The sequence below is a fragment of the Mixophyes fleayi genome, chromosome 3, assembly GCF_038048845.1.
Source record: "Mixophyes fleayi isolate aMixFle1 chromosome 3, aMixFle1.hap1, whole genome shotgun sequence".
Taxonomy (NCBI): Eukaryota; Metazoa; Chordata; class Amphibia; order Anura; family Limnodynastidae; genus Mixophyes; species Mixophyes fleayi.
The window spans coordinates 264,993,326-265,014,822 of record NC_134404.1 but is presented as its reverse complement, the minus strand read 5'-3'; positions in this window follow the sequence as shown (position 1 = coordinate 265,014,822).

Here is a 21,497-nt window from a genome sequence, read left to right as displayed (position 1 = left end):
TCAAACCATTTAAGTTGTGGGATGGGCCTACCCTGGGATATTTTCTTTTCTATAAATACCATCCTATCAGCCAGTGCTCTACATTTATGTTTTAAAGGTGTCATTTACTTTATTAAACTGTCATCCTGTCTGCCACTGATGTGCCATTAGGTTTTATAGGGATTTTGTATTGTAAACTGCCACGTATTTGTGCTGCTGCTCTGTCATTACTTTTAAATAGTCAGCTGCAGCCTTTGGCAAAATTGGTGAACATTTTGACAGTTGCAAATTGATCTTTAGAACAAAGGCTGTAAATGAATGTTAATGCTCTAAATACTAATGTAGGAACAAAAACAGCTCAAATCACATGCTTTTTTCCTGTTTTTCTCAATTTTTAATGAAACCCAGATCCAAAACACAAAGATGGTTTTAAAACCAAAACCAAAGCATGGGGTCCTGCGCACATCTCTAACACACACCTATCAGCCATAAAATAAAAACCACATTAGCAGCAGATCCTTTAGGTCCTGTAGTTGCGAGGTGGGGCCTTCATGGCTCTTGTTTTTCTAGCACATCCCACAGTTACATGATCAGATTGAGATCTGGGGAATTTGGAGCCAAGTAAAAACCTTGAACTCTTTGTCATGTTTCTCAAACCATTCCTGAACAATGTTTGCACTGTGGCAGGGTGCATAATCCTGCTGAAGGAGGCCACAGCCATCAGGGAATACCATTGCCAAGAAGGGGTGTACTTAGTCTGCAACAATATTTAGGTTGGTGTATGTGTCAAAGTAAAATCCACATCCAAGCATTCCCAGCAGAACAATTGCAGACCACCACATTGCCTCCGGTGGCTTGCCTTCTTCCTTGCCTTTTTCCTATACTGCATCCTGGTGCCATATTTTTCCCAGGTAAACAACGTGCACGCACTCTGACGTCTACATGATGTAAAAGATTACTTGATTCATCAGACCAGGCCAGCTTTTCCCATTGCTGCCTGGTCCAGTTCTAGCGCTCATGTGCCCATTGTAGGTGGACGGGGTCAGCATGAACACTCAAACTGGCAACACAGCCCTATACGCAGCAAGCTGTGATGCACTGTGTGTTCTGACACCTTTCCATCATATCCAGCAATAACTTTTTAAGCAAATTGTGCTACTAAACTCTATTGTGGGATTGTACCAGATGGGCTAGCCTTCACTCCCCATGTGCATCAATGAGCATTGGGTGTCCATGATGCTGTCACCAGTTTCCCCGATGTCCTTCTTTGGACTACTTGTGGTAGCTACTAACCACTGCATACCTGTCGTTTTGGAGATGCTCTGACACAGTCGTCCAGACATTACAATTTGGCCCTAGTCAAAGTCCTTATGCTTGCCCACTTTTCCTGCTTCCAACACATCAACTGCAAGAACTGACTGTTCTCCTGATGCCTAATATATCCCACTCCTTGACAGGTGGCATTACAACAAGATGATCAATAGTCTGTGTTTTTAATGTTGTGACTGATCACTGTATGTATATATGTATGTTTATTTATATATATATATATATATACATAAAGTATGTATACATATACACAGTATATATAAATATTGTGACAGGAGTTCTGGGAAAGTTATTAAAGGCTGTTATATATCTCACAGGCTTCCGTCTTATACATTTTAAAACTCCGGGGAGATTATTGTGTTTGGGAAAATTTTCTCAAAATTTGTTTTTGACATTTAGGAAAAGCTTGTATAAGGGTCCTTTGGTTATGAATAGAGAAATAAGGGTGGGATCAGTCTTCTGGCCCCTTTCAGGTTTTCCAGAGAGCTAGCAAGTTTCTGGCTAATGAAGTTCTGTTAAAAGGCTGCTAGGCAGGTCATTCAGTCTCTCAATACCTGGAGAGGAGGTCAGATGGCTCCTGAGAGATCCTGCAATTTTGGTATTTAAGTTCTGTTGCTTTGTATACATTGTCGAAGTCATATAATTGGATGAACGAAAGTATATTGGTTAATATTGTTTTATTGGCCGATTGCACTCAGAATGCCACGCTACACGTGGCATACGGCGATCGCACGGTAAAATACGCACGTACACACTCGCATTACAACATTTAGTTATGTATATAATTCATATTCATATTGGTTCCGTTACACAGTAATTTATGAGCAGATAGCATTTAATTTATTATTAGTTTATAAATTATGATTATATGTACACCTCAGTGTTATTTAAGGTTCAGGTTAAAGGAAATGTGTCATGTCTGATATCATATTAATCCCCTTTACATCAGCAGCTGTCCGGTGCATTCGGCGAAGAGATCGCACATTGCATACTCTAGTTATTGATGTTAGGGAATAAACCTTTAATATGATGCTGACTATAAAATGTTAATAGACTAGTTGTAACTGGAGTCATGGTGGGAACAAAGGAGCACATCCCCTGGAGAGATGACCCCCACCTTTGCATTCTTTGGTTTGAACTAGCCTATGACCTGTTTACCCTGGACCCACCCAAAGTCTGGACCTATAGAAGCAAGCCATGTCATCTGCATTGTTCACTCTGTAACACTGAATGTATATATATCATAGCTGCGCTCCCACTAGCTCAGTCTACTCTGACCACAGTGTTCAAGGGTGAACTACCGTCCACTGGTGCCCGTGTTAGCGCAGAGGTATGTATGTATCTTTTGGTATTGGCTGTACTGTACTGTACTCTATTATATTATAATTATGTATTGAACTGTTAAACTTTGCATCTGCTAAAATAAATCACTTTGTGCGTTGGAAACACAATACAATCGCTTGGGCAATGCTTATTTGAAAATGATAGAATTACTTTAATAACATTTGGGACACTAGACCCCTCACTTTAGAAAGAGAGTCCCTGTGTATTAGTTACAAGCCGAACGGCAAAGATTTTACTTGTGTTTTGTTTGCTTTTTTAATGCTAGGGAATAAAACTAGCTGAGACTATATAAAAACCGAACCACTGGACTGGTGTGATTTATCTGGCTAAGTTGAGTGAAGTGCAGCCACCTAACCCCAGGAGTTGGTAACCCTAACCCTAAGATCAGAGGTCAAAGTGAGGGTGTATACGGTGGTATGATATACCGCCACTTCTCCCACTGATTTAATTGTAAAACTATTCAATTCCACTTACTTACATTCCCATTACATTTTTCACACCGTCACTTCTAAATTTCCATACCACCACTTCTAAATTTCCACTTCAACCACTAAGTAAGATTGCAAAATAAGAGGCAATTTATGCAGCCAATTCAGCAGCCTTAGGCCTGAACCTATGTGCCCATTTATAAGTATCCAATAGTCATCATCCACAGACATACTTAACCAACTTGGGAGCATATGAAAAATATCTTCATCATCATCATCACCATTTATTTATATATATATATATATATATATATATATATATATATATATATATATATATATACATATATATAGATAGATAGATAGATAGATAGATAGATAGATAGATAGATAGATAGGCCAAGTAAAGAACTAGACATGTTGCTGTTAAAAGAAAATGTACTCATATCGGACTTCGTAGGTGACAAAGTCTGAGGAATATCAAAATCTTTGTTACTGAAAATGAATAAATAGTAACACATGCTGTCATGTGATATACTGTGCATATTATGATTTATAAGTGTGTTTTGCCAAAGGCAAGAAGAGCATTTTGCCCTTAGCTGGTTATGTACTTTTATACTTGACTTGTGTCACATGACTCATCGTGAAAGCGATCCATAATTGAATGGAATGTACAACTGTCAAAATGCATCTAAACCTGTTGCCGACTGTCCATAGTTTTCCCTCATATGTCTCTTAGGTTAATTAAATGCACCATAAAAGTCACCATTTATTTTTAAAGACATTTTTTCAGTATATGCCCTAAAAATCTGAGGACCACTCATGTTTCAAATTTTTATATGGTGCCTAAACTGAGAATCAAGTTTATATATTCAGGTGTGGGCTGTATTATCTGAAATGCTTCAGACTTTGGGATACAGGCTATGGTTTAAATTCTATAATTTTACAGTAAACACTCTATATTATAGACATTTATAAAATAAGTTAATTTAATTATAAAAATGAACACTATATATTCTTGATGCATAAATATTTGTAAATATTTATGATACAGTACATTGGTGGGGCTAATGTTTAGCTTCACCATTTGTTATTATTTGCAATGTAATTATGTGAAAGTGCTCACTTGTGTATAATGTAAAAGCAGTCATATAATAAAATTCTACATTATTTTATAAATAATGTGTGCTCCTTTTTTACAGTAAGGAGAGGGAGATAGAGAGATGTTAAGCCACCAAGCGTTGATGTTCTCCCCTCTGGACATGACTCCAAACCCACACTTAAACTAACTCTTAGGGCTAGATATACTAAGCTGCGGGTTTGAAAAAGTGGGGATGTTGCCTATAGCAAGCAATCAGATTCTAGCTTTCATTTATTTAGTACTTTCTACAAAATGACAGCTAGAATCTGATTGGTTGCTATAGGCAACATCCCCACTTTTTCAAACCCGCAGCTCAGTAAATCTAGCCCTTAAACTCTTAAAATAAAATGAAGACCAGGAGACCTTTTTGATGAAAAAGAGTTCACAACATTAACAATCTCTGAAATGGTAGCCAAGGATGCACAAGGAACCAATCAGCTCCAGCCAAACAACAAATAAGCCATTGGTGGAGGTCGTATGCCTCTGGTGCTACCAGTCCATGAAGAAACCAATTACCCTGGCTCAGCACTGCCACCCCTCCAAGCAAAGGTTGGTGCCCAGGACTCCTTACAAGGTTAATGTCACAATCACAGCCAAAACTTAGAAGGAAAGCACCCCATTCCTTCCTCTGTGCCAACCATGGTGGCTGATTGCTGTGCTTTACTGCAAGAGCAAGGTTCCTCACCAAGAACCATAGGGTCCTCAATCTCTTAACACCTTGTTATTCCCCAGAACAGCTGCTCTATGAACAAAACTAAGCCATCATCTGTAACTACACCCCATCAGGTCTATATAAAAAAAAAATAAGATCAATGGTTTCCATCTTCCTCAAGTCACTCCCAACTAAAATGCTGGCAATACCAAATATCTCCACAGCAGAATTAACTAAGCTTCTAAAGCTGTTCCAACACTTGCCTCTCAACCCCAAACATCTGATTCTTATAGCCCCAGGGAAGGTGTTTGTGTCCTTTGAATGTACCACATTCAAAACGTGATGAAATCTTGTGCACCCACCTGTAATGGATGAGTTCAACTGTTAATGAATGTAGTATTAAACGTGCCACCACATTATAATACCAAAATATAAACAAAGTGCCTTGTTACAAGATAGCAGGCTGTAAACTCATACATCCCAACCAAATAAAACATTCTGAATCCCTCTTCATCTATCCCTCCTTTACCTTTGACCTCACTCAACTCCTTTTTAGCCTCTTCCATTATGGTGAACATGTCCACACACCTCCCTGTCCAAATCATATCCCAAACATTACTGTGCAGAACCAGAACAAATGATGTGTTAGCACATTACACCATCTCGTTTACGTCCCTAAGGCATTCACCCAGCCTAACACTATCCCTGCTCTATGTCTTTTTGCTCTTCCCCTTTAGAAGTCTTTCAAGAAGTTCAATCAGCTTACTTGGGAGATTCCCTGAACCTGACAAATCTTCACTATCACAACATCCTCATCTACCCCTAACAAGTCTACCCCAACCAAGGGTTGATGCACATCCACATTTGTGCAGTTAGGATGCTGAACTATTACAATTCCCCAATTATTGTAGGGTAAAAGGAGTCCAATCATTCCTTTCTCTTGCTGACATGTTCCAGAGTCCTCCTTGATGTGGACGCTAATGTCTAGAAGAAAAGAAGCATTAATATAGACGTAAGATAGCAGCACACATCTGGCTGCTATGCTTGAAATTGCATTGATGTAATGTACATTGGCTTGTGCTCTTGACTATTGCCCAAGATGGCCTTCAACATAGCCACACTTGAAAACACACTTGGGAGGGAGTTTAAAGGGGGTACGTAAGGTAAACTAATGAGAATACCATGGACTGTTGGAAGAAAAAGGCAAAGAATGGTTAGTGGAGAAGGAAGAGGGGGGGGGGGTGAGAAACCTGAAATGAGTGACCAGGCAGTTGCTGTCAGTCATGCTAGAGGAGGTGCCTGCCGAATCTGAGAAGCAGGCTAGGTAACAGAAGCATTTCGGATGTGGCATAATGGAGAAACAAAGAGAGTAAAGTAGAAAAAGGCTAAAAGAAATGAAAATTGAACAAAGAATGTGAGAGAATGAGAGGAGAAATATCAACCAAATACTACCAAGAAAACAGTCAATCAACAGGTAAATCAATAAACACAAATTAACCAAATAACCAGATATGTAGTATGAAAATAATAAATAGAATATAAAATATATATAAAACTCGAATAAAAATACTCCTAGACCACAAGACCCTCCTCACTTCACACCCATTGGCCCTTTCCCAAAACCAAACCATCAGCAAAACCTTGGCTTCTACTTTAACCCCTACCCTCCCATGTGCAGGAATCCAAACATAACCGTGGCGTTTAAACGCCTTTGGGCTTATGTAGCCCTCAGTTATCATTGTTTGTAAATATATATATATATATATATATATATATATATATGTTTATATATGTGTGTGTATATATATATATATATATATATATATATATATATATATATATATGTATATATGTACGTATGTATATATATGTATACATGTATTTATGTATATGTATGTATATATATATATATATATATATATATATATATATATATATGTGTGTATATATATGTATATATATGTATATACAGTGCCGGACTGGGGCATGAAGGGCCCACAGGGGGACTACAACACTAGGGTCCCACCAGAGGGGGTGTGGCCAGCCATCAAGGAGACCAGACATTAGAGGGGAGTGGTCAGCCCACGAAGGACAGTTAGCACCTTAGTGTCGTATATAAAGAATGCAGTGTGTATATAAAGAATACACGGTCTTGACCTGCCCAATAGATTGGGCAGAACAGTCACCAAAAATCGGGATTGACCCACAATTAATACTTAGGCCTTCCTCCAGTCCCAACATTAAAGTAATAGTATGCCCATTTAATAAATAAACCTATTTCCCTCCCACCAGACAGCCCCAGCAATAAATTAATATCATTTACGTATAATAAATATACTTATTTCTCGCAACCGTCACTGCCATTAAATAATTTATATTTAACAAATAAACCTCATGCTCCTCAAACTCAGCCCCAGATTCAATTAATAGTGCCTAAACAACCCCATCTTACATTAATAGTCCCCACTATAAAATTAAATTGCACCACCATCACCCCACAAACAAAATAGCACCCATTAGTTAGCCACCACCTACTACACACACATTACATTGCCACAAGCCCGCTGTGCCATCACACATACATTACTGTGCCCCTTAATCACCATGCTGTGCCTCCTTATGATCACACTGCGCCCTCCAGGCTGCGTTTGCTCCCCCCTTTCTCCTGGCCCCCCTTTATCACACTGTGCCATGCTGCTTTTGCTCTCTCCCTTCTCCGGCACCCCTTTATCACCCTATGCCTACTGCTTTGGCCCCTCTTCACTCTCTGCCATGCTGCTTTTGCCCCTTTTCACTCTCTGCCATGCTGCCTTTACCCCTAGTTCTCACCCTCTGCCATGCTGCCTTTACCCCTAGTTCTCACCCTCTGCCATGCTGCCTTTGCCCATTCTTACTCTCTGCCATGCTGCCTTTGCCCTTCACTCACAGCCATGCTGTCTGTACTCCCCCATCACTTGCTGCCATGCTGCCTTTACTCCCCCTTGCTTCCGTTCTTGCACTTACCTTTTTTATCGGATTCTTTCTTCTATCTGTCTTCTATCTTCTCTCTTCTTGCCGACTCTTCTCTGCGCCGCTCCTCACAGAACGTCGGGTATGGTGACGTCACGCCCGACAGTCAGTGCGAACAGAGCAGAGAGGAGTTGGGGAGCGCCGCATTCACGTGAGTATTTTCTTTTTCTTTTTCTTTTTTTTTAAACTTGCTCCCCCCTCCAATGAAGAGGGGAACGATCGGGGTCGGGACCTACCGAGGGACAGCCCGTCCCCCAGTGGCCCAGTCCCCAGTCTGACCCTGTGTGTGTATATATATATATATATATATATATATATACATATACATATATTTATATATACACAGGGTCGGACTATATATATGTATGTATATATATATATATATATATATATATATATATATATATACTCACACATAGTGGTCGAAATGTGGGTGTATATGATCATATGTCATACCGCCACCTCTCCTACTGCCTGCATTGTAAAACTATTAAACTGCCACTTCTAAATGTACACTTTGACCACTATATATATATATATATATATATATATATATATATATATATATATTATGAAACCGCAATAAAGGAACACCACTAGCAATAAACTCTCTCACCGAACAGAGCATAAAACCATGAGATTAATTAAATTGCCCTCATGTAATAGTAAACACTCCAAATTGATTAAATACTATAAATTATATAAAATACTCTTGATTAAAAATAAGGTCCAAATATTAATACATTAAGTAAAAGTTTATTATTAAACCCATCAATTGAATTTAACCTCCCCCTATAGGAATGACCTTAGGGGAGTTTACTGTTGCCTGGAAACCTCCTCTACACTCTGTTTCATTGTATGAATAAATCTAGCTGCCAATTGATGCCCCAAAATGTAACATGGTGGGGTATCCCCTCCATATTACATGTGTGTAACATGGAGGGAATATCTCCATGTTACACGTTAGACCTTCCCGCGTGCATGGGGACGAGGGCTCTAAAACTCCGCCATTTCTGATGTGAGAGGGCATCAGCTATTTTATTTTCCACTCCGGGAACGAGGCGGGCTTGAAATGTTATGTCGTGATCCAGGCAAGGAAGTACCAGCTCCTGAGTAAGTTCCCCGCTGGGCGGGATGAAGCGCTCTGACGGTTGATTGCCTGCACCATGCCAAGATTATCGCACAAAAAAACATGTTCCGGCCGTGGAGGCGGGAGGCCCAAAGCTCTAAAGCTACCAGGATAGGGTATAGCTCTAATACTAGGAGGTTGCGTGTCAAACCGTTTTGTTTCCATAGGAGGGGCCAAGAGGCAGCGCACCATTCCCCCTGAAAGAAGGCGCCAAAACCCATAGCCCCGGATGCATCCGTCTGTAAGTCTAAAGTTAATGTAGATACTTGCTGTGAGGGCCAAATTCTGGAGCCATTGAAGTTAGCTAGGAAACAAAGCCACATTTTTAAATCTGTCATAATCTCATCCACTAAACGAATTAGAGCGTGGGGCACGAGTGTAACCGGCCGTTACTAGCTCTAGCTTTCTACAAAAAATTCTGCCCATGGGTATTATCCTGCAGGAGAAGTTCAAGGAGCCTAAAAGTGATTGGATTCACCTAAGGGTGGGGGAGGGTGAGGAGAGAACCTCTAGGGATTAGATTTTCAAAGCTTCTTAACTTTCTCCAAAGGAAGCCTACAGCAACCCTCAATGCCGAGAAAATGATAGTGTGGTAACAGGTCCCTCCATCTTGCCGTGGGACACGGAACCCCCATCATGTGAAATAGGGCTTGGGGCAGCAAAAAGGGTATCGGCGCAGATGGAGGAGGAAGGAGGGCCTAATATCAGAAAATCGTCTAGATACTGTGCTATCCCAAGGATGCCGGTTCCTGCTTGTATGCACCAATGCAGGAATGTCTCAAAGAAAGCACATGAGACCGAACAACCCATGGGAAGGCACCTATCTATGTAAATACCATCTGGCATTCTGAAACCCATGTATTGAAAAGATGACGGATAAAGCGGGGAGCAACCTAAAAGCGTATTCAATGTCTAATTTGGCCATTAACGCGTCGAGCCCTAGGCCCCGGATGAGTGCCAGAGCATCGTCAAAAGACTGATAGGTGACCGTGCTAATAGTGGGATCAATGGAATCGTTTACGGAGCTACCTGGGGGCTGGGATAAATGCTGTATGAGCCTAAATATCCCAACGCATTTCTTTGGTACTATACCAACTGGGGAAATAATAAGGCTGTCACTCACCGGACTGTGAGTGCTACTTCTAAGGTAGCTAGGAACCGTTGTCCGTCCATTATAATGGTTACTGCGCATGTGCAGTCCCTTTTAACCTTCAGTTCTGTTCCTTTAACTTAATTGGCTGATCAGGCAACACTCCCTATATTAAGCACCTGTGGTCAATACCACGTTGCCTGATCTTGAGTCTCATTCCTCATGAGTCTCTGAAGGTGTTCCAGTGCCTCTGCTCGTGTGTTTCAGCTTATGCTGATTCCTGTTTGCCGTTTGTGGTTTCCAGACCACTTCTATTCCTCGTGTTCCTAGTGTCTTCAGCAGCTGATTCCTATCCGCTGCCTCCGTTATCTACAGTTACAGATTACTGCAAACTCTCCTGTGTTTCATCGTGACTCCAGCAGCTGATTCCTATCCGCTGCCTCCGTATATCTACAGTTACAGATTACTGCAAACTCTCCTGTGTTTCATCGTGACTCCAGCAGCTGATTCCTATCCGCTGCCTCCGTATATCTACAGTTACAGATTACTGCAAACTCTCCTGTGTTTCATCGTGACTCCAGCAGCTGATTCCTATCCGCTGCCTCCATATATCTACAGTTACAGATTACTGCAAACTCTCCTGTGTTTCATCATGACTCCAGCAGCTGATTCCTGTTCGCTACTTCAGCGTGTCTACAGAGTCTGCTCGTCTCAGCGCTCCAGTCTGCATTCTACCTGCCGTCAGCTGACCCGCTGCCTACTGCTTCTACAGTGTGTCCATTTGTGTCAACTTGCCTGTTGCATCGAGTCTACGCTCCTCGGCTTCCAGCTTTGCTACATCGCTTCAACTCTCCCGTGGTCTCCTGCTGTTCTATTCGATATACTACTGCTTCCTGAGTATTTGTCGTCCTTGCTGGCCTACTTACAAGTGCGCTGCATCTACCTGCCGCTTCCATTCTGCAAGGACTTCTCATCTCGCCTGTTCCCTGCCGCTCAGGTATCCCTGCAGCTATCTCTAACAGCCTGCTCATCTGAACCACGGTATGCATACTTCTCATTGACTGTGCTGGTGTATTGCATATCCATCTGGACTGAGATGTTCTCCTCCGGAGTTTCCATCCTCTGAGACTATTGCTATTATTGACTGTGTTTCCTTTTGCTGGACTATTTGAGTGACTTTGTTTATCTGTGCAGTGCTGTTCATTCATTATTATCATTGTGTGCAGTTCAACGTGGGATCAAGTTCAGTGTACCCGTGTAGACTCTGCATAGCAATTATCTCCTCGTGTCCTTCCTCACATATATATTCAGTGGTACAACTTGCTAGAGGCAGACCACTGATTCCTGTTTCCCTGTGTCACCAGTTGCATATATCCTCTCACATAAGCAGTGGTACAACTTGCTACTCGCAGACCACTGACTTCCCCGTTACCTTCACCTGGATTCCATTCCTTCACTACACACAGCGGTACAACATGCTATACGCAGACCGCTGACTTCCACCTCCTTATTACTCCTGGACATTCTTCTCACTATAGCAGTGGTACAACTTGCCGTGCGCAGACCACTGACTACCCTCACGTGTCCTTGTCCATCCAGATCCTCGTGTTCAGTTACCTATTGTTTACCAGTGCTGCTTGTCATAGACTTTCTGAGCATTCTCTAACCATCTGCTGTTTCCAGTTCCATTATCATCCTGCCATCAGAGTATCATATACCAACTCTACTGCTCTGATAAGACCATCAGCGGGTGATACTGGGTAAAGACTCCTAGTGCCCGTGACAAAGGCCAGTTAGGGGAGGGGAAGGGAAAGGGCCTAGCATGCGCCCGAGATTAACTTCTTGATGACCTTGTAAAGAAGGGCTGACTTCAAGTTATTAACTGACAACCTGGCTATCCTTCCCTTGACGGGCAGTTTGAAACTGTGTCTGAAGCCATGCAACAGAAACAAAGTCTCATGAGTTCTAGGATAAAGATGAAACCAAGTGCTAAGAACTTGGAGGTGTATAGGGGAGTGGGATTTACATGTCACCTCCTGAATTGCCTGCTCCCCTACTATTTTTTGGGCAGTCCTTCGCGGGGTGGGTTCCGCGACAGTGTGAAAAAATGTGCTTGTATCTGCAAGCTTCGCCTCTCACGTATGCTGCATTATTGAATGCGAAGCAACTATTCTTGTAGAACTGGGAAGCGCTACATCTCCCCATTGAAGGAAACCACGATTCCTGTGTTCCCTACTCTGAAAGCACCACTGCTCGATTCAATTTCATCCAAATCTCAACATCACGGTGGCCTAATGGGTTATCTAACCACCCGCTGACATTTGGAATTGCTCGTCGTAAGCGTGCCATGTTCCAGGACGTTCCTTCAAAAACGTTTCATTGATCAGATGCAGGTATTTCCACACCTCCACACTCGCTGTTGGTCTGGTTTCAAGGTAACACACTGCAAAGACGCAATAGCTGCTTAACCATTTAGGGAAAGTCAAAGCCTATTCCTCCTTTTGCCCCTGCTGTTGCAAGCTCCTTTTGATCTGACTTGGTAATCTCAAATAAATCAACATAGAAGCCTTTTTTAATTCTGTCCCTAATATTAGAACGAATCCTGGCCAGCAGCGCCGTGTTCTCACATCTAACCATGGGGGCATTGGCTGGTGTTTTATCTGCTTGCTTAGTCGCAACTATATTCCTAGCCCTGCTCCCTTTGAAATGCGTGTTTAGAATCATTATGAGTTTGCGGGGACCTGCGCTGGATGATGATTAGTGAACTGGGTGTGTAAGCGCGCAAGGTTGCAATACTTTCATACTCACCGGCGATATCTGAAATGTTGTCCGCTGCTGCCGCTGACTCCTATCCTTGGGCTGCCAAAACCGAAGCATCCTGTTGAACCTGAGTCGCTGTCTAAGATGCCTCTGCAGCGAGTGTCTGTGCCTCCATGGGCTGAAACTCAACCTGCAAAACTGGATGAGAAATTCTGTTACTATCTGCTTCCAGCAAACTAAAGACATTGGCTGTTGAGCGAACTGGCAATGATTGTACGGGTGGCCCCGGGGAATGTATGAAACCAGGAGGGGTGGCGCCCCCTGACTCAACCTAACCGGGGGCTGCGTATTCTGCTTGTGCTGATCTGGGATGAAGTAAAGGCCTGGGCTGGGAAAGTCTGGGCGGGGATAATAATGGCCGTATTGCCCCGAGCGTGATGGGTATGGGGCTGACCAAATGTTATTAATGATGGTAGGAATGGGACCATTCGGCAAGGGGTAGGGGAGAGCCCAATTAGAGGGCACATCCGGTTGTCTGAAAGTGGCGGTGGGAAAGGGCCATAGTTCACCTTGTAACAAATGTTGAGATGTGTCTGGCGGGATGGACCTGTCCCATATGTGGGATTAACAGAGGGGCCTTGTACTGATGCTAACGCTGCTGCCCTAGATATGGAGGCTGCCACCGTGTCCCTATGTGTTCTCCATTTCGTGAGACAAAAGTAAAGGGGGATACTGACGGTGGTGTGGTGTCCCTGTGACCCGACTGATGGTAGTCTGACCCCCGGTCTACAGCAAAGGTAGAATGACCCATGAGTTCCGAAACACGGTTGGTGGAAGATGCCCCACTGGAGTACGCAGTGGGCGGTCCAGATTGCTGGAAATGGGCCTCTCTCGTCATAAATCTATCCCTATCTAGCCCTGAATCCACCTGCATTGATGCTGACCCCTGCAATGGCAGAACAGTGTCATAAATTACAGGGCCTAGTCCTCTATAGGGTGAAACTTGAAAGGAGGGTGGAAGAGGAGCTGCAGTGTCCTCCCCCATATTCACTACACACATTTTTACTTTCATATTTTTGAAGTATACTGAGCAGTACCGACATTACAGACAGAAGCCGTTCTTTCTTTAAAGCAAAATTCTAACAAGCTGTGGATATATACAGTGTTGTCTGAGAAGGTCTGCAGAGTATTTTTCCTTTAAAAATATGAACTTAAAAACAGCTTCTTTTTATTTACATCTTGCTTTGGAAATCGCTACTGTATTTGTGATATATTAGCTGTCTTAGCCTTATCTACATTCCAGCATGAACTGGTAGATCAGTTCCTTTATTCATGAAATGTGCAAAATATGTATTATACGTAATCACATAGGAAACCCTGTGATCTCTTTGCTTCTTTGTGTGCCATTGCAAAACAGAAGTGCCTCTATTTGTCTTGATTACACAATTTTGTTTTTATTGTGTTTCTAGTAGAACTTTCCGTGGAAAAATGGTTCCTCCCATAATCATAACATATTTCCACTGTTTACCACATCTTGATTAACTTTGTTGTGTGTTAACACAAAATAAAGTGAAAACATATAAAAATAGGAATATTTGTAGTATGCATCCAGATAGTTAGCAATCATTTCCTATTGTGCTGTACAATAAAGGCCCATTCACACAAGCATGCTCCTTTTTCAATCTTTAACCATTATACACATTTCTTCCAATATGACCTATTTCTGCCAGTGCAAAATCACCTGCTATTCTTCTACCTACCTATTTTCATGTTGTAGGAATCTGACTGAATTAAATGATGGCTTTAAATCTGTTTCTCCATGTTGAAAGGCAAAGCTTACGATATAGTCCACATACTCCCCATGCACCCAACAGTCACGGTTCTCACAGGACAGTCAGTCACTTTTACCGGTGGACGAAACATGTGTAACCTACAGGACTGGGCGGTAGTATTTTAAAAATTATAGAACATCAATGGATATTTTTTTCTCCTAATCACCTTTAAATAAATAAGGAACTAAATATTAATATCCATCAAGCAGTACATTAGATACATACAGAAGTAAAGGCAGAATGTCAGTTTGTCAGTATTTGCTTTAATTGCGTCCCATAAAAAGAATATTTGAATTAAGATGGAATATGGGTTCATGTGTCAACAGCATAGAAAATATGCTGATGGCTGTAACCATCAGAGTATAGTTTAGGATTGTTTAAGCCTTCCACTATTAGCAGATGCTAATTACTTTTACTGTGTAAAACCTATGGAGAACAACAATACGCCCAGATCTCACCTAATCATGAGGAAACCATTGAAACCCAAAAGGGGTCTATGCGGGACTGTCTTAAATATCCTTTGTCGAAGTCAGCAAATTGGATAAAGTCATTTCAATTAAAGTCTAGCAAACTTGGTTGTCGCTGTCTGAAAAGATGCGTATGGTACGCATCTACGTACAAGGGCACGCTACGGCGTGAAAGGGCGTACGCATCCACTACACGTGGCAACAACAGTAATTGGTCTTTTACCATACATTCGCACAAACACGCATACTTATAAAATAGTACACATTAATGGTAGTTGCAACACATAGTCAGTTATGTCGAAATATAGTAGTATTTATATGTTATATCAGAGTTACATGCATATTAGTGAAATACACGGAAAAGGTTGAAGGAATCACATCATGAGTGGTATCATAATGAACCTTGTTACATATCCTACTGTTTGGTTCACTCTGCGAGGGAATCGCAGAGTGCATACACAAGTTATGAATGATAGGGAATTATGAACTACTTAAGACCAAGGAATCCTGGCGGGAAGAGCAGAGCATACCCCCTGCAGAGATGACCCCCTCCTTTGGATTCCTTAGGATGAACCAGCCAATGATTGACAACCCCTTGGACATTCCTGAGACCTGGACCAATAGATGCAAGCTATATCATCTTCATTGTATTACTGTATTTGATTGTGTATATAAGAAGCAGCTTGTGATCCAGAGTGCAGACATCTTGTCCCCAGACTTCAGGATTGAATGACTGCACTGGATCCAGAGCGCCTGCGATAAGTAACGGCTGTATTTACTATTACTTCGCTTGAGCATATTATTCTACTTATTACGAATAAATCTTTGTGCTTTGGAAACACAAATCGGGGTTCGACAATTGTTATTGGTTAGCGACAATACGCACATAACAATTTGGGGGCTCGTGAGCTTTGGAGGTTTCGTTGCCGATGATACGCAAGACCAATGGATTTCGGTTCCTCAACAAAGGGTGGAGACGCGTCATAAACGGGTAAGAACGCATGGTGTTCAAAACCTGATGTCACGGGCACTAGGAGTCTTTACCCAGGGATCACCAGGTGATGGACTTACCAGAGCAGTATAGATGGTAATATGGTACTCTGGTAGCGGGGTGATCACGGAACAGGAGACAGCAGATGGTAGAGAATGCTCGTGGAAAGTCTATGACTAGCAGCACTGGTAATATATAAGTAGTAGTACACGAGGAGCTGAATGGACAAAGGAAACGTGAGGGTAGTCAGTGGTCTGCGGTAGCAAGTTGTACCACTGCTATAGTGAGGAGGAATGTCCAGAAGCAACGAGGAGGTGATGAGAGTCAGCGGTCTGCGTTTAGCAAGTTGTACCGCTGTCTATGTGAAGGAATGGAATCCAGGTGGAGGTATCCGGGAAGTCAGTGGTCTGCGTTAGCAAGTTGTACCACTGCTATGTGAAAGGATACTGGAAACAGGTGACTCAGGAAACAGGGAACAGTGGTCTGCCTCTAGCAAGTTGTACCACTGAATATATATGTGAGGAGGAGCACGGGGAGAGAAATGCAATACAGAGTATACACGGGCACACTGAACTTGATCCCACGATGATATGCACAATATAGTAATGACTGAACAGCACTGCACAATAATACAAAGTCACAGGAACTATCCGGGCAAAAGGTAACACAGTCAAATGATGGCAATAGTCTCAGCGGATAGTAAACTCCAGAGGAGAACAACTCAGTCCAGCAAGATATGCAATACACCAGCACAGTCAATGAGAAGTATGCATACCGTGGTTCAGGAGCAGGCTGTCAGACAGGAGTGCAGAGATACCTGAACGGCTGGAGGCCGGCAGGATGCGAAGTCCCAGGAGGGTAGAAGCGGTAATCAAGTAGGTGCAGCGCACAGGTAGGTAGACCAGCAGGGATAGAAACAAATACTCAGGAAGCAGTAGTATATAGAACTGGACACCAGGAGAACACTGAAGAGTAGAGATGGTCTAGACGAGATGAAAGCAGCGAGGCGTTGATCCGATGCAGACTGGCGAGTTGACACAGGCAGGAACACTGTAGAAGCACGGAGAGCGGATCAGCTGGCTGCAGACACGAGTAGAACTGAAGGGTAGCGGCAAGCAGGACACTGCAGGTACACGGAGGTAGCGAATAGGAATCAGCAGGTGCAGTCACGAAGAAACACGGGAGAGTTGAGATGAGCTGGAACTGTTGAGCACGGAGGCAGCGGATAGGAATCAGCTGGTGCAGTCTCGATGAAACACAGGAGAGTTGAAGTGAGCTGATAACTGTAGTGCACGGAGGCAGCGGATAGGAATCAGCTAATACAGTCACGATGAAACACAGGAGAGTTGAAGTGAGTTGATAACTGTAATGCACGGAGGCAGCGGATAGGAATCAGCTAATACAGTCACGATGAAACATAGGAGAGTTGAAGTGAGTTGATAACTGTAGTGCACGGAGGCAGCGGATAGGAATCAGCTAATACAGTCACGATGGAACACAGGAGAGTTGAAGTGAGTTGATAACTGTAGTGCACGGAGGCAGCGGATAGGAATCAGCTAATACAGTCACGATGAAACACAGGAGAGTTGAAGTGGTCTGGAAACCACAGGAGAGTTGAAGTGGTCTGGAAACCACAGGAATCAGCTGAGCTGAATACACGAGGAAACACAGGAACACCTTCAGAGGCTCATGGGAATGAGACTCCAAGATCAGGCAACGAGGTATGGAACTCAGGTGCTTTAAATAGGGAGTGTTGCCTGATCAGCCAATTAACTAAAAGGAACCTGAACAGAAGGTTTGAAAGGGCTGCACATGCGCAGACCCTCAGGATGGTGGACGGCCACGGTTCCTAAACACACGGGAAGAAGCACTCACAGTCTGGTAAGTGACAGTACCTCTCCTTTTAAAGGTGGGCACAGAACACCTGGAACCGGGCTTGTCCGGATTTTTGGAATAAAACTTCTTAAGAAGAGCTGGAGCGTTGAGATCTTCAGCTTTGATCCATGAACGCTCCTCAGGACCAAAGCCCTTCCAATGAACGAGGAAACGAAGAACTCCTTGCGAAATTTTTGTGTCCAATATATGAGTAATCTCGAAATCTTCCTCCTGATGAACTTGAACTGGCTGAGTTGCTGAAGGAGGGACCGAGAAACGGTTGATGATGAGAGGTTTGAGCAAGGACACATGGAAGGCGTTGGAAATACAAAGATTCTTAGGAAGTAGAAGTTTGAAACAAACTGGATTTATCACTTGAATGATCCTATATGGACCAATAAAACGGGGAGCGAATTTCATAGATGGGACCTTTAAATGAATATTTTTGGTAAATAACCAGACACGGTCTCCAATTTTCAGTGGTGGAATAGCCCGCCTCTTCTTATCTGCAAAAGACTTATATTTGGCAGATGTCTTCTTTAAACAGGTTTTGACCTGAGACCAAATATTTTTGAAGGTCTGACAAACAGTCTCTACAGCAGGAACTTGGGTGGGAGGGAGGGCAGGAAATTCCCGAAAAGACGGATGGTGACCGTAAACCACAAAGAATGGAGTTTTGGAAGATGACTCATGGTACATGTTGTTATGAGCGAATTCAGCCCAAGGAAGCAATTCTACCCAGTTGTCTTGATTGGCTGATGAGAACATCCTTATAAAGGTCTCGAGATCTTGATTGACCTTTTCAGTTTGTCCGTTTGATTGAGGATGGTAGGAAGATGAGAGTGCTAATCGTATGCCCAAGGTCTTACAAAGGGCCCGCCAGAATCTGGAAACGAATTGTACTCCTCTATCTGACACAATCTCAGACGGACATCCATGAATACGAAAGATTTCCTTGACGAAATGCTCAGCCAGAGTAGAGGAGGAAGGCAAACCAGACAAAGGGACAAAATGAGCCATCTTCGAAAATCTGTCTACCACTACCCAAATAGTATTACAATTTTTACTAGGCGGAAGATCAGTAACAAAGTCCATACTAATATGGGTCTAGGGCTTGGATGGAATGGGTAGTGGTTGAAGCAAACCCGCTGGGGTTTTGCGGGAGGTCTTAAACTGAGAACACAATTCACAAGCAGCTACAAACTCTTTGACGTCTCTCCTCATCGAGGGCCACCAGTAACTTCGAGAGAGAATCTCAAAGGTCTTGCGTTCACCAGCATGTCCAGAAAAACGAGAAGAGTGGAACCACGAAAGGATTTTCCTCCTAAGAGTAGGAGGCACGAGGGTCTTCCCAAATGGTAGCACTTTAGTGGAAGAAGCAGCCAGCGAAATACATTTGGGGTCTAGTATAGAGTGGTTGGAACCCTCTTCAACGTCAGAGGACGTCACAAAAGCTCGGGATAGAGCGTCAGCTTTTTTGTTCTTGACAGCCGGTTTGAAGGTTATGATTAATTTGAAACGAGAAAAGAAAAGGGACCATCTTGCTTGACGAGGATTCAAGCATTGAGCAGACTGTAGATATGACAAGTTCTTATGATCCGTGAAAATCGTCACAGGGTGACGAGCTCCCTCCAACAAGTATCTCCACTCTTCTAATGCTACTTTGATAGCCAGCAACTCCTTGTCCCCGATAGTGTAATTCCTCTCCGCAGGCAGGAGACCCCGAGAGTAAAAGGCACAAGGATGGAATTTTTGTTGCTCCGATCGTTGGGAGAGAATGGCTCCTAAGCCAACATTAGAGGCATCTACTTCTAGGAAGAAGGGAAGTGTCACATCAGGCTGTCGAAGAATGGGAGCAGAGGAGAAGGACTCTTTAAGAAATTGAAAGGCTTGGAGAGCCTCAGATGACCATTGCTTAGTATTGGCCCCTTTACGAGTCAGGCCCACAATAGGAGATGCAATGGACGAGAAGTCTTGAATGAAGCGTCTATAGTAATTGGCAAAACCTAAAAAACGCTGAATGGCACGAAGAGTAGTTGGCTGAAGCCAATGTAACACAGCATTCACCTTTTCTGGATCCATTTGTAGACCAACTCCGGAGACAATATAACCCAAAAATGGAATCTGGGTCAACTCAAATGAACATTTTTCTAGTTTGCAGAATAATGAATTTTTCCGGAGTCTGGAAAGGACCTCTGCCACATGTTGGTGATGAGAAGGCAGGTCCTGTGAAAAGATCAATATGTCGTCCAGGTAGACAACGTCACATACATATAACAAGTCCCGAAAGATCTCATTAATGAAGCTATGGAAAACAGCGGGGGCATTACATAACCCGAAAGGCATTACTAGATATTCATAATGCCCATCTCTGGTGTTGAAAGCTGTCTTCCATTCGTCACCGGACCGGATTCTAATTAAATTATAGGCACCACGAAGATCCAACTTGGTAAAGATCCGAGCTCCCTTAATGCGATCGAATAACTCAGTAATCAGAGGAATGGGATACCGATTTTTAATAGTAATGGCGTTAAGTCCACGAAAATCTATGCAGGGGCGTAGTGATCCATCCTTCTTTTTTACGAAGAAGAACCCGGCTCCAGCGGGAGAGGTGGAAGGTCGAATAAAACCTCGCTGGAGATTCTCTTGGATGTATTCAGATGTAGCTTGAGTTTCAGGTAACGAAAGTGGATACACCCGACCCCTAGGAGGAGTCTTGCCAGGTAAAAGATCGATCGGACAATCCCATGAACGATGAGGAGGAAGACATTCAGACTGAGCTTTATCAAAAACATCGGCAAATGAAGCATACTGAGGAGGAAGTCCCGGTGAGGAGGATGAGATGGAAGATTGCTGTATTTTAAGAGGAATGACTTGGGAAAGACAACGATGATGACATTCAGCTCCCCAAGACGTAACTTGAGGAGTGTGCCAGTCAATCTGGGGAGAATGACATTGAAGCCATGGAAGGCCTAAAACAATCGGACTTGTAGTAACAGGAAGAATTAAAAACGAAATCTTTTCATGGTGTAGCACACCAATCTGAAGCGTTACTGGAGACGTACTCTGGGTGATGAGACCATTGATGAGACGTGATCCATCTATAGCAGTCACAGTAATCGGTGTTTTCAAAGTAATCACTGGTAGGGATCATTGATTCACTAGGGATTTAGAAATGAAATTTCCTGCTGCTCCAGAATCAATCAGTGCTTGGGACTCAAAAGATTTGGTAGCAAAGGAAATCGTAACATCAAAAGCGCAGACTTTTAATTTCGTAGAACATGGAGAGGACTCCAGGGACCCTAACTTCACCTCTCCAGAACTAGTTAGGGCCTGGCATTTCCCGATTTCTTAGGGCAAGAATTGAGCATATGTGTGGAATCAGCACAATAGATACAGAGTCTATTATTTACTCTTCGGTTCCTCTCCTCAGAAGTTAATTTGGAATGTTCTATCTCCATGGGGATCACA